The 14,104-nt window shown below is 40.4% G+C and overlaps 1 protein-coding gene across 1 annotated transcript in view; it reads left to right on the forward strand.

Moving 5' to 3' along the window:
- The first annotated feature begins 4,864 nt into the window (after positions 1 to 4,864).
- The window catches only part of NRDE2 (NRDE-2, necessary for RNA interference, domain containing), a 30,992-nt gene continuing 21,752 nt past the window's right edge, over positions 4,865 to 14,104 (forward strand). The window contains exons 1-3 of the mRNA XM_065872273.1: positions 4,865 to 4,965; positions 5,970 to 6,233; positions 9,311 to 9,460. The gene's annotated coding sequence lies outside the window, so the exon portion shown is untranslated. The remainder of the gene's footprint in view (positions 4,966 to 5,969; positions 6,234 to 9,310; positions 9,461 to 14,104) is intronic.

Consider the following 14,104-nt stretch of genomic DNA (forward strand, 5'->3'; position numbering starts at 1 on the left):
TTCTTTTTAAAGGAATAACCCCCTTCCCTAATATATATGCTGTAGAGCCCTAGAAAGGTCTTTTGAATTATCACTGAAGGGGTGGTGCTTCCCTCTGAGTTCACGTAAACTCATAATCAGTGCTATTTTGTTATACAGGTTTCCCCCACTATCTGAAGGTAGAGCAGCGTTCCGATGAAACCTGTCCTAAGCTGAAATGGTGTACAGTGAAGAAACAGTTACTTCAGGACACATCTTGCTAACGGATGCACAGAGTAAATCAGGATAAAGCACAGATACTCACAGACATAGTTCAAAGCTGTGGCAGCTTGATGCTGAGCTCCTTCCTGGGGAAGGAGCTTGGTGAGGCCACTGTTGCTTCTTGGGGTGCTCACTGCCTCTCTGAAGGCTCGCTGCAAAACAAACACTGAAGGCTACTTTTGCTTTTTGCCTTTTTTTTTTTTTTTTGTAAAAGCGAAAATCCTCTTCGGATTTTGGCTAGTGAAAATAGGTACTAGTTGAAGGTCTTTCATAAGAGGAAAGTGCCGTAAAGTGAACTTTGGAAAAGCAGGGGAAAGCCTAATACAATGGGGAGTGGGTGTAGAACAAGGATATTTTATCCACCTGTGGTTCAAAATTTGTTTTTTTTTTTTACCTTTTTAATTTTTTAAAAAATTATTTATTTTTGGCTGTGTTGGGTCTTCGTTGCTGTGCGCGGGCTTTCTCTAGTTGCGGTGAATGGGGGCTACTCTTCGTTGCGGCGCACGGGCTTCTCATTGCGGTGGCTTCTCTTGTTGCGGAGCATGGGCTCTAGGTGCGCGGGCTTCAGTAGTTATGGCACACGGGCTCAGTAGTTGTGGCTCGTGAGCTCTAGAGCTCAGGCTCAGTAGCTGTGGCGCAGACTTTGTTGCTCTGCGGCATGTGGGATCTTCCCGGACCAGGGATCAAACCCGTGTTCCCTGCATTGGCAGGTGGATTCTTAACCACTCTGCCACCAGGGAAGCCCCCAAAATTTGTTGTTTTTTTTTCTTTTGCGGTACGCGGGCCTCTCACTGTTGTGGCCTCTCCCGTTGCGGAGCACAGGCTCTGGACGTGCAGGCTCAGCGGCCATGGCTCACGGGCCCAGCCGCTCCGCAGCATGCGGGATCCTCCTAGACCAGGGCACGAACCCGTGTCCCCTGCATCAGCAGGCGGACTGCCAACCACTGTGCCACCAGGGAAGCCCCAATGGCATGCTTTTAACAATCAAATTTGTTCAGTTCTGTAAATTAGGTGCTGGGGGTACAGGGATGCAGAGATATGATTCAGATCCTCATTCACTTTACTTACTCAACAAATATTTATTGACTCCAGTTACTTTGTACCAAGGTACTATGCTAGGAGTTGGGAATACAGGAGTGAATAGTCATGGCTCCTGCCCTCATGTTTCTTTTGGTTTGGGAAGAAGGGAGTGGGAGTGGAGGCAAGCTGGCAACTTGGATGCACGAGTTGTAAACCAGTTGGTATATTTGTTTGGCTGGAAGAATATTTTTGTCGTTTTCTTTTTTTCTGTTGTCACTGTCGATAGTGTCATAGTAATCATTACTCATCTGGTCCCTGTAAGGATTTGAGTTGTTGGCCTTTGGCTTAGAATATGATGGGAAGACTTGACGTGCAGATAATGAGATTACAATGTGAAGATTGCTGTCGTAGCCCCCTGTACCGATTGCAGGGAGACATAGGAAAAGCAGCTCCTTAGTTGAGGCGGTGAAGAGTTAGCACCATGGCATGGTTAGAGAGGGCGGGATGGAGGATCCCGGATCCAGGTTCAGATGTGTGTGTGACTTAACTTTTTTGAGCCTCTGGCTATTGATCTGTAAATGAGGGAAGGGTATCCAGGCTGTGCTCCAGTGAGCCTTTGTGGACCTGCTCCCTCCCTGTGAGCCCCCAACAAGGGCATCCTGCTTTTTCTGTTCTGCATTTTGAACTTCTCTGAAAGATTGTACTTGAACAGTGAGTTCCTTGGCTAAGAAAGTTTGAAAATCTGTGGACTAGGTGATCTCCCAAATTTTTCTAGGCCTAACACCCAATGATTATTACTTTAATATTCCACACATAGTTACTAATATGATAGCTTCCCTCCTCCCACCCCCCAAAAAGCAGCAGCAACTTCTTATCAGGTAAAAATACCTTTTGTTCCTATAAAAGGTCATTTGATTGAGATGAAGGTCACTCAGAGGGTCAGTGATGATCTGAGTTCAAAACCCAAGAGTTTTAGTTCTTTATAAACTACTTTTTTTCTCTCCCCACAGTGGTCCCATATGGCAAAGCCTTAAATGCATCCTTTAAAAGCTTTTTTTGTACCTTCTGAAGGACTTTGGAGAGCTACACACTTTGTTGTTTTAACGTATCTATTTCTTTACATTTCCTCCAAGCTCTCCTCACTATCCAGATATTTATGTAAAAATATAATGGACTTCTTTGAGAGCATCTCTCCTTGCATATTGTTTGTTCCATTTTTTCCCACTTTTCCTTTGCTCATGATAGAATCCAATTATTGTGAAAATACTTGTGATCTCAGTGAGCAACAGGAACTGTTTTCATAGACCTCTTGCCAGGAATTAGGCCCAAGGGAAGGGAACCCCACAGAAGGAAAAAGGAGACAATAGAAGAAAGACTGCATGAAGAATTCTTTTAACTCTTATTAAGTATGACCTTAAAAATTACTTGATCCCTTTGAGCCTTAGTTTCCTCTTCTGTACAATGAAGATTGTAGTACCTCCTATAGAGGGTTGTTGTGAGGATTAAAAGATGTAAATTAAGTGCTCAACCTGTTGCTTGGCCTACAGTAAAGCCCTTCATAAGCTAGATTTCCTCTCTTCTTTCCCTTTTTCCTCTGCTTTTCAATGTACCTTTTCTCTTTAGGAACTTTCCTTCCTTCCTTCACCCCCTCTTTTCCACAAATATTTATTAAACTCCTACTGATATATGCCAGGCATTGCTCTCAGTGCTAGGGATACAGCAGTGAATAAAATAAGGTACCGTATCATGAAGCATACATTCCGATATCCCCTCTTCACTAAGATGCAGTTACCACCAGGGACTAGAATACAGAATATATAAAGAACTCTTACAACTCAATAATAAAAAGACAACCCAGTTAAAAAATGGGGAAAAGATTTGAATAACTATTTCTATTGAAATATGAAGGACCAACAAACAAACACATGAAAAGATTCTCAACATCGTTAGTCACCTGGGAAATGGAAATCATAACCACAGTGAGAAAACAGCATACCCAGTAGGATGACTGTAATCTAAAAGACAGAGAGTAACAAGCTGGCAGTGCTGTGGAGAGATTGGAATCCTCATACCTTGTTAATGGGAGTATAAAATGGTGCAGCCAGTTAGGAAAACAATCTGACAGTTCCTCAAAATGCTGAACATGAGTTACCATATGACCCAGCAATTCTGCTCCTAGATATCTGCCCAAGATAACTGAAAACATATGTCCATATAAAAACTTGTACCTGGATGTTCATAGCAACATTATTTATAATAGCCAAAAGTGGAAGCAACCCAAGTGTCCCTCAACTGTTAAAGGATAAAATGTGGTATAGCCATAAAATGGAATTATTATTCAGCAATAAAAACGAATGGAGTACTGATACATGATACAGCATGGATGAACCTTGAAAACATTATGCCAAGCAAAAGAAGCCAGTTACAAAAGACCATACCTTGTATGATCTTGTTTATATTAAATGTCCAAAATAGGCAGATCTATGGAGAGAGAAAGTAGATTCGTGATTGCCTAGGGCTGGTTGTGGGAGTCAGAGGGCAGGAGGTGGGTGATGGGGAGTTGCTGCTCATAGGTGTGGGGTTTCTTTTGGGGATGATGAAAATGTTCTAAAATTATCTTACAGTGGCAGTTGCACAGTTCTAAATATACTAAAAACCACTGACTTGTCCACTTTAAATGGGTGAACCTTGTATATAATCTATATCCCAGTACCACTGTTAAAACATGTAATTAACCCTTCTCTCTTCTAACTTCAGCCATTTTGTGGGTCCTTTCTCCTGAGCGTGTGATTATGCTGTGGCCTCCCACCCTAAAACAAAGCAGGACAAAATACACACACCACCGTGGGCCCCCTTGCTGCCACCATTCTTTTTCTTTCCTTCACAGCCAAGACTCCTAAAAGTTAGAAAATAAGTAATTTAGAAATAGTTCATCATAGAAGAGTTAGAAATTGATGGATAAGCAGAAAGAGGAAAAATTTTGGACATTTAACCTCACTGTCCAGAGATAATCGTTATTAACATCTTATATAATTTTAGCATTAATTTAAAAAGTTGACACCTTCTGTTTTTATTTTCACAGAGTACTGTTATAAGGAAAAGCTTATGTTAAGTTACTGTACTAAGAACATTGGAATTTTTTTTTAAAGAAAAATATCTGAATCTTCTGGAATAATGTTAAGCCTGGTGGGTTTCTATGCATGATTTGATTTTTTTTTTTAACTTTTCACAATTGTTTAAATCAAACTTGGGGTCATTAAAACCTAATGCTTTGGAAGCATTCATGCTCATTAGAGTGTGGATGGAATACGTAAAGCCTAGTTGTATTTTAGGCCATGCTTATTACATGGCTTTTGCTTAAGCTGCAGCCTGATATCACAAGAGGATTTCAGTTTTAAATATTTTAGAGTGTGTTAAAGCCCCATGCCCTATGAAATAACAATTTCATGGATTCCCTTCAGCTTCTGTGGACTGTTCAAAGTGTCTGGCTGACGTTGGCTGTGAATTAAGATGTCAGCTGGTAAGATGGATTTCCTGCTTTAGAAATCCTATTGAGCTAATTTCATTGATCTTTTCTCCTTTTTGCCCATGTGCAGAATTAGACTGGCTGAGCAACCCAAGCTTTTGTGTTGGAACCATAACATCTCTGAGCCAGCAAACTGAAGAGGTCACAGCCTTTGTTTCTGAAGAGTCGCTACTGACCAGGTAGTTTTCTTGATAGGTGGATTTTTAGTCTTTGTCAGTGTACCATCTATAGCTTAGTTTGAATGATGCTCCATAGAAAACCCTGTGATAAAAGAGTTAAGTAAAACTCTTCCTTTTACCTGATGTAGTGAGGTAATCTTTGACTATTTTCCCTTATCTCACTCTTAACAGATTATCCTTTTTTTTCCCTTTCCATTGGAGTGGCAAGTACCTGACACAGTTACTGCCAGTAATTAGGCCACAAGGGAAATGGCATCATTGTGATTCTTAAGTAACTTTATTAACCTCATTAGTAACCTTTAGAATATTGTAATTCAGATATTTCTTTAGTTGCATAAAGATAGAAGTTGCATGCAAAAATAGAAGGATAGGATAAAACCTCATGAAAATTTTGGGGAAAGCAAAATGGCACGCATCTGTACCCAGCTTTGAAAGAATTTTGTTATAGATCACTGGATTGAGAAATGAGCTCTCTCACAAATATAGGCCAAATGGTCTCATTAATATGATGTACTCTAAAAGTGTAGGAAGCTTTTAGAAATTGAGAATAGTTAATGCATGAGAGGGAGTAATGAGGAAGATCTCATTATAACTTTAAAAAACAAGGACCAGAGTTAAACCTTTTTTTTTTTTGGCATTAGGGTATGCTGGCATAATATGTAAGACTGAAAACAAACCTTTTATAGCATTAAAAAATACTGTATTTGATAAAATAACTGGTAGATTAATTTAAAAATATATAGCTATGAAGATATAGGTTTACAAGCTTAGAAATCTTAGAAAGATTAGAATTTCTTCGGCTGATGTTATTTTAGGTCCAACTCTTAAATCTTTAAGGTGAGTTGCAATCCAGGAAGGTACTGTATAATGTATGGGCACATAGTAAGTCTGTGTGGGCATTTATAGAATTTTCTTTTGCATATTTGTTTATTTGCATACTTACTTACATATTATTTCCCTAATTCTCTTTTGAAAATAATTCTAATGTTGCTTTTCCCAAACAGGAGTCCTCTGAATTCAGAGCCTTCAGATGAAAGTGACACTAACAAAAAGCCCAAACAAGCAAGCAGAAAAAAGAAGAAAGAGAAAAAGAAGAAAAGGAAGCATCAGCACCACAGGAAAACCAAGAGAAAACGTGGGCAGTCACGTAGCAGTGGATCTAAACGTGGGCAGTCAAGTAGCAGTGGATCTGAGTCATACACTGATTCTGAAAAAGACATATCTTCCAGAAGCATCAGAAGCAGTAAAAAGGAATCAGAGAAACCGAAGTAGGTTTTCTATTCTCAGATACCTATGATTTTTCAAATCTTGATTTTTTTCTCCCTTGATCGTTGCCACAAGTTAGACATCTGAATGACTTGTTTAGCCACTCAATCAAAATAGAGTCAATAAATACCTCAGTAAAGTGGGAAAAAAACAAAAAGAGCTCTATCATTAGGTCAACATAAGAAAAGAAAACTTTCATTAAAAAAAAATAGGACCATGATTTTATTTGAGAAATATTATTTAGACACAGTAACGATTGTGTCAAATCTGATTCAGACAAAAAGTCTACAGGATTTCTGAAAGGTGGCGGATGTGCCTTACAGTGGGCATGTGAACCGGGTCACTACTTAGCTTTACACGCTTTTGTAACGAGTAAGAAGAATGTCATCATTCTCTTTCTTGATATGTCTTCCTTTCAGTCACTCACATCAGGACCCCTGTGTGCATAACACACACACACACACACACACACACACACACACGTTAAGGTTAATATAGCACTTAAGAACAATCATTGCTTTTGTCCTTATTTCACATTTGTTTAGAACCACTGTGTTAAAGGTATAGAATGGCTCATGACCACAGCATTTCCTTTCCTTAGGGGCTTTTTTTCCTCCCCGTGTTTCGCTCTGCTGTCTACGCTGAGCATGGTGTTCCAGGTGTTCTACAGGTTGACCCCAGAGCAGGTGCTTTTCCTCTCTGCTTAATCTAACTTCCTCTTACATAGGGAGGCACTTTTCCCATGCGTGAGACAGGTGGTTATGTGGTGAAACTACTTGAATTTTTATTCCTCATTTAACTTTTTTTCTTTTCTTTGTTCATGTGGTCTAGAAGAGAGAAAATTTAAGTCCTGTCCAAGGCATACTTGAAAAAATTTAGTGCTGTTAAGACTTTGCGACTCTTCAGGGATTATTTGCTCTTGTGGTGTGCTTAGAAGTCCCATTGATGTCCGTGAGAGCTCTGGTCAGAGTGAGTCTGGAATCCGGCCCGTAGTCTCCAGAGAGGCAGACACCGTAGTCTTCCGGGACCCTTTTGTCAGCAGATCAGTGTTGGAGAATGCCGCAGTCCTCTGTGGCTCAGAGGACCCAGATTTATTTAGCCTTCTCTGTGTCTCAGGTGCTATCCCTGTAAGCCTAGAGGAGGAAGGAATAAAGGAGTCTAGCAGCAAGGTTTCGAACTTGGCTGAATTTCTGTGGGCGGGAACCACCCCACCTTGCTTGCCTTTGAGTCCCCCCAGCGGTTGGCACTGGGCCTGATGTGGAGTAAATGCTCATGTACGTTTTTGTTGCATGAATGAATGGATGAATATACCATTGATATTGTTGCTTTTTTAGTATGTCTTCAAAGCAAAATACATTAATTGCTGTGTGTTCTGAAGACTCATCTTTAACTATCTTTTTTATGGCTGAGGAAAATGAGTTTTAAAGGATTTCCTGAAACTGTACAGGAACGACCATAAGAACTTGAAAGATAGTTATTTTCAGCCTGTGCTTAACCACATCAGAGGTGATCTTTACAGCCTCTTGATAGTTTTATGATCCAGACAGCATTTTTAAGTCTGTTGATATTTTGTAGAATATCCCCATTAAGATCAGAGTGGATTGTTCTTGTCTTTTACTTTCTCACTACTCACTCATGCAGGGACGGTGGCCTGGAAGGATCGTTTGTTTCTGTACAGACAGGGAGTAAGATATTACTGAGTTGTGAGAGTCTTTCCGTGAGGTCAGGAAAGCGGCCTGGAGGGAGGGGTGGGTTGCATACCATATGGGACTCTATTTCAGGGTGATCGAGGGACAGCTTCCCCAGAGGTCACAGCTTATAACTGACCTTTGTCTCCTAGGATGAGCTCTTTTTCACCTTCGGGGGAGGCGCATCCTTCCTCTTACACAGCCTAGACCACAGCCTGCTTCCTGACCACAGTACCCAGTAGGGGAGGAATGAGGGCTTGTTGCTCCCTAGGGGTGGTCGGCAGCCTGGCCCTTCCCGCCCCCTCTCCACACTGGCTTTCCATTTCTTTCTGGAATGCACCGATCTTTTTCTCTCCCTTTGCTGCCCCTTTCGGTTTTTGTCCTCAGAAAACCCTCCACAGTTGTTCTGGAGGGGAATGTGTTAAAAATCACCATGTGTTTTAACCCGAGATGCATCATTCAACAAATATTTATTGAGTAGCTACTTTGTGTCCCTGAAATACCATTCCCTTGTGTTGCCAGCCAAGGATGATTTAGAAGCCTTTAGAATCTTTATTTCTATCTGGGCAGAGCCGAAAAGCAAAGATGGAACAACACTTAATGGCTGTTTTGACTACTTTGGCACCTTCTTGTGTCAGCAGCATTATGAATTGATTTTCTTTAGAGGAAGAAAGATGTTAGATGCCAGAAAAAAACCTCCCTCTTCTGTGACTCCTAGGGAACTGGTTCCCTTTGTATCTGAAAGTCTGCCAAGTCACAAATTGGTTCAAAGGGATAAATAAGGGTCTTGTCTTATAGTGGACTCTCTGCCCTTTAGATAGAGGTCCGGACGTATAGGCAAAACACCCTACACAGAGCCCAGACTATAAAAACGAGACTTAGACCATAATGCTAAGTAGCACGCAAGACTGAAGCATTCAGAACTGTGGCTTTGTTGCCATTGTTGTTAAGTTTTTAATTGGAATAAATTATCTGAGCACTTTTCAAGAAAGTTAGGTAAAGTTAGGGCAGCCTTATCTTTCTCTCTTTTTTTTTTAAAGAAACCTTGTTTATAAATATACTTGAAAATCAAGTTATAATCATTTAAATGAATTATCTTTTAAAAAAAACACCTATGTCCTTCACTTGTATTTCTGGGATAAGTTGACTTCATTTCTTGGTAAAGGGTCACTTAGTGTTGACAGTTTTTGCTCTGTATTTTAAAACTTTCTCCAGAGTAGGAGTCCTCTTCCCATTTTTATGGCATGTGCACATTTTATTTACTTAGGTGTGCTTGATGCTGTATGGAGTTTGAAGTGTGTAACTTTCACATTTCTGAAACATGAGATATGTAACTGGGAGATTTCTAAGTGCCTCTTCCCTTTCCTTGTTCGCCTTCCTTTGTCCCACAGTCAAGAAAATAATGCCACTGCTGATATTGGACGTCACTTTGTTTGGCTTGAGGACATTCAGGCTCTGACAGGAGAAACCTTCAGAACAGATAAGAAGCCGGATCCTGCAAACTGGGAGTATAAGTCTCTTTACCGAGGAGATGTAGCAAGGTATCCATCGTGATAGCGCTCCCTGGTTTTCCCTGGTGGGAGGGAACTTCCTTCTCCTCTGTGCTCTCTCAGCACTGTCTGTGTCTCTTTGCCTCCCCCCGCCCCCCATCGACTCTGTTGACTTTTATCCACTGTTAAGTTGTGTAAGCATATACAATAGAAGGTGAGTAATCTCACATTCTAAAATAAAATTTTAAACCTTGAGATCAGGACCCAGGTCAGATTAATCTTATTTAGCCATGGTGCTTGGCATAGTGTGTTGGCATAGTAGGTGTTCAATGAATATTTGTAGAATGAATGAACCGAAAAATACCTTGAAATAATTGTGACTATCCGTGAACCATTTGGGCTAATCTACATGCCGTTCTTAAAAGTTACAAAAGCCTTTTATTTGTCCACCCCTTGCAACGCACACGTGCCATTTTAAAAAATGACATTACCTGGTAATGACCTTTTCAAACTGCTTCCAGCATGCAGATGTCACCAGATAATCATAAAAACAGGTGATGGTATCTGCTTCAGTAATGAGTTTAAACTTTTCTAATCTGTCAATCAAAAATATTGGAATCCTCAGTAAACCCTTGAGACACTTAGTACTTTGTAAGAACAGTAATACACAGTCTCTATTCCCAAACAGCTTATGGGTAATGAAAACTGAAGGTAGAGATCATGGAATATACGGCCAAGAGGAGGCCTTGAAGATCATTATCATTCTTCATGGGCTAATTACTTTTTAAAGTAAATTTTCGTTCCCATTACTTCACTGCACCTCCACATTTTAGTCACGTTGTCACTCGTTGACACTGTAACTCACCACATACGCACCTCCAACTAAGATTCCCTCTATGATGAGTTTATATCAGTTATTTTTTGGTGCATATTTGTATCTCCATACTGTCTACTAAAACCTCATGGCAGGGAGTAAATGACTTTAATATATAAAGTGTATTTGTGTATTTTTAGAATGATTTTAATGCTCCCTAAAGTCCTGTGCGGGTTTTTCATGCCACAGATGTGGGGATACACAGCAGATGCTGGCCTGGCATGAAGTATGTAGCATGATCCTGTGCGTGTTCTCTCACTGATGCTAGGCTGTCTGACCCTCACAGCTGCTCCATGAGGAGGGGGCACTCTGATTTTACCAACAAGGAAAGGAATCTCAGAGATGAAGTACCTTCTCAAGGTCATACAACCAGGAAGCAGGAGAGTTGGGGTTTAAACCTGTATTTCTCTGACTTCAGATGTTCTTCCACTGTCCACAAAAAGAGGAGATAGTTTGGGTGGTAGGGCATTTTCTAGGCTGGGAAACAGAAGACTCTGGTTCTCATTCTGACTTTGCTGTTGACTAGTAATGTAATCCCAGGCAAGTCTCTTAACCTTTCTGAGCCTCCATTTCTTCAGTTGTAAATTGGGAATTGTAACGCCTGCTGTGCCTTACACTCAAATATCAAAAATATTTGCTATGAAATTAGAAATTGGTGTGCAGATAGAAAGAATTATTATTTAGTAATAGATTGACAAAAGGAAAAAATATGAACAGAGAGTGGCTCTTGAGCCTCTGCTAATGAATGGCCCAGAGCTCAGGAAGAGTAATTAAAGACAACTTTGTTAATCTAAACTGCAAAGAGACTACTACAAAGGGCTTAGGGCATTGGTGTGATTTCCTAGTAAATTACTAAAACTTAAGTGAGGCAAGTCTTGCCCAGATTAATAGCTGTACAACTGTTAGTGTCCAGGTCTGAGGAGGTGTTGGTCCCATGGCACTCCGAGCTGCTCAGGGGATGTTGGGAATACTGTGTCAGGTACCGAATTTTCACACTTTTTAAGAGGGATACTGACAAACCAAGAGCATTGAGAGGAAGGTGAGCAGGCACTTGGCTAAAGGCCATCGTGTGAGGAGGAGGTGAGGGCTTGTGGGTATTTGGCCCCTGTCAGGGATATGGTCGTCGTTTTGTAGGCTTTGTTGGACTGTCTTTTGGAAGGTGGGTTGGCAATGTCCTGTGTAACTTGGGAAGCAGAACCAGGACCAGTGAGGGGAAGTTTGGCTCCGCATGAAAGCGATCTAAGAGTGCGAGCATCCCAGCAGTGATGTGGTGTGTTTTGGAGCATTGTGGTGAGCAAGGGCCAGCTTCTAAAGTGAGTGTATAACAAGTCAGAATTACCTTTGGAAAATTCCATAGGACTAGTATACTGTCTGTCAGTGAAGTTCAGCTAGTTTTTTCTCCACTTTTGGAAGAGATGATTGTTTCTTTGGCTATATACCAGATGAAATAATTGGCTTAAGTTTAGGAGCCAAGTTGTATGAAATAATAATAATAATTTAAACTTATCTAGTCCTTACTGTGTGGCTAAGGACTTTACATATATAATTTAATTTTTTTTCTATTTATTTATTTAGTTATTTTTGATTGCGTTGGGTCTTCGTTGCTGCATGTGGGCTTTCTCTAGTTGGCGGCGAGCGGGGGCTGCTCTTTGTTGCGGTGCACAGGCTTCTCATTGCGGTGGCTTCTCTGCGGGGCTGTAGGCGTGCAGGCTTCAGCAGTTGTGGTGCGTGGGCTCAGTAGTTGTGGCTCGCAGGCTCTAGAGCACAGGCTCAGTACTTGTGGCACACAGGCTTAGTTGCTCCGCAGCATGTGGGATCTAATTCCCTGACCAGGGATTGAACCCATGTCCCCTGCATTGGCAGGCAGATTCTTAATGACTGCACCACCAGGGAAGTCCCAGGACTTTACATATATAAACTTTTTTAATCATCCTAGCAATTCTCTGACATAAGGTAGTGTTATTATCCCTGTTTTACAGACAAGGAAACTGAGGCACAGTTTGTTTGTTTGTTTTTTAAAACTTGATCATGGTCACCCAGCTAGTAAATGGTGGAGTTGGAATTTGGACCTAGGCAGTCAGACACTCAGAAGGCATGTGTGAATTGAATTCGCCAAAGGAAAGACAAATTCATATTGTTCAGTCCAGCTTACTCTGGGGCTCAGACCCACTGAGTGGATTCAGGACAGAACTGGGTGTTTGATTTAAACATATTCTCTTCCCAAACCCTTTCCCTCTTTCTTTTCTTTTCATTTCTTTCACTCTTTCTTTCTTTCTCTCTCTCTTTTTTTTGGGGAGGTGACTAAGTACCTATATCTGAATTTATTTAAATTAGATACATGTGATATCATTCACTGAACCTCCAAACAAAGTGAGGGTCCCTACCTCTGGAATTATTCAAGTGAAGACTAGCTGATTATTTGGTAAGGATTTTATAGGAAAAGTGCCTTTATTTGGGGAACTATTGCATTAATCCTAGGTCCTGTCCAATTATTAAGGTTCTGTGATAAGTGATGAATTGTATAGAACCTGATATCCAACAGTAGGGAAATGGTTAAATAAATTATGACACACTCTTCCAATGAACCAGTTTGAAGCCAATAAGAATTGTATTTTCTAAAACTAATGGTATGGGGAAATGCTTAAAAGTAGGGAGGAAAGCCTGAAGCTATATATCAGCTATTTTAAAAAAGGATGTGTGTATGTATATATGCATATGCACATTATCTGAAAGTTGATACTTAATAATGTAGGCCAGTAGCATTCTTTTTTCTCCTTTATCATTTTCATCAAATTCGTTATAAAAGGAAGCTATTAAAATCAGTTTTACAAAATGCAGTTTTAAAGTCAGAAAGCATGTTTTAAGAGATTGAATATGTAAACTATTGTTCATTTTTAGTGAAAATAAAAGAAAATAGTAATTAAGGAAAACAAAACTAGTTTTTAACTTAAAATTTGTTTCTTAGGGGATGAAAGGCTTATATAGAGCTATTTTAGCCTATTTTATCTCATCACCCCTTTGCTAAAGTTGTTTGACTCATAAATGGAAAGGAGAGAGATTATCCAGAGGTAATCCAGGAGGAACTGGGAGAGAGAATAAAGAGAAAGGGTTTGAGAGAAAACTTGTGTGTGCAAGAGAAACTATTCCCCTAAAGTGGAATCCACCACAGTGGAGCAGTGAGGGAGGCACAGGCGAGCAGAGAGCTTCTCAGGTCTCTGCTGACAGTGAGGAAGGAAAGGAGGTGACGGAGCTGGACCAGGAGGAGGTGAAAGAGAAGTTCTCTGGGAGTTGACAGAAGATGGCAGCACCTCTCTCCTGTTTTTTTCTCTCCACAGCATTTTATTGTGAAAAAATTAAAAAATACAGCCAAAGTCGAAAGAATTTTACAGTGAGCACTCATATAACCATGCCCTACGTTCTACCATTGATGTTTCTGTGCTTGCCTTGTCACGTACGTGTCCATTTGGCTGTCTACCCACCCATCTTAATTTTTGGATGCATTTCAAAGTAAATTGCGGAAATCAATACACTGCTCCCTGAATACTTCAGTGTGTATATCATTGGCTAGAGTTCAAGATTTGCTTATTTTTTTCTTTTGATTTAAAATTTACTTACAGTGTAATAATCCACATCTTTATTTGCTGAGTTTTGACAAATGCATATACCTGTGTAACCCAGACACCTATGAAAATAGAGGACATTACTATGACCCCAAGAAGTTTCCCCAGGCTCCTTTCCACTCAGTCCACACCCCACCTCCCTAGAGTAGATTACCATTCTAATTTTTTTCCATCATCAATTAGTATGGTCTATTCTAGAAT

This window comes from Phocoena phocoena, chromosome 2 (assembly GCF_963924675.1).
Source record: "Phocoena phocoena chromosome 2, mPhoPho1.1, whole genome shotgun sequence".
In the NCBI taxonomy this organism is placed as follows: domain Eukaryota; kingdom Metazoa; phylum Chordata; class Mammalia; order Artiodactyla; family Phocoenidae; genus Phocoena; species Phocoena phocoena.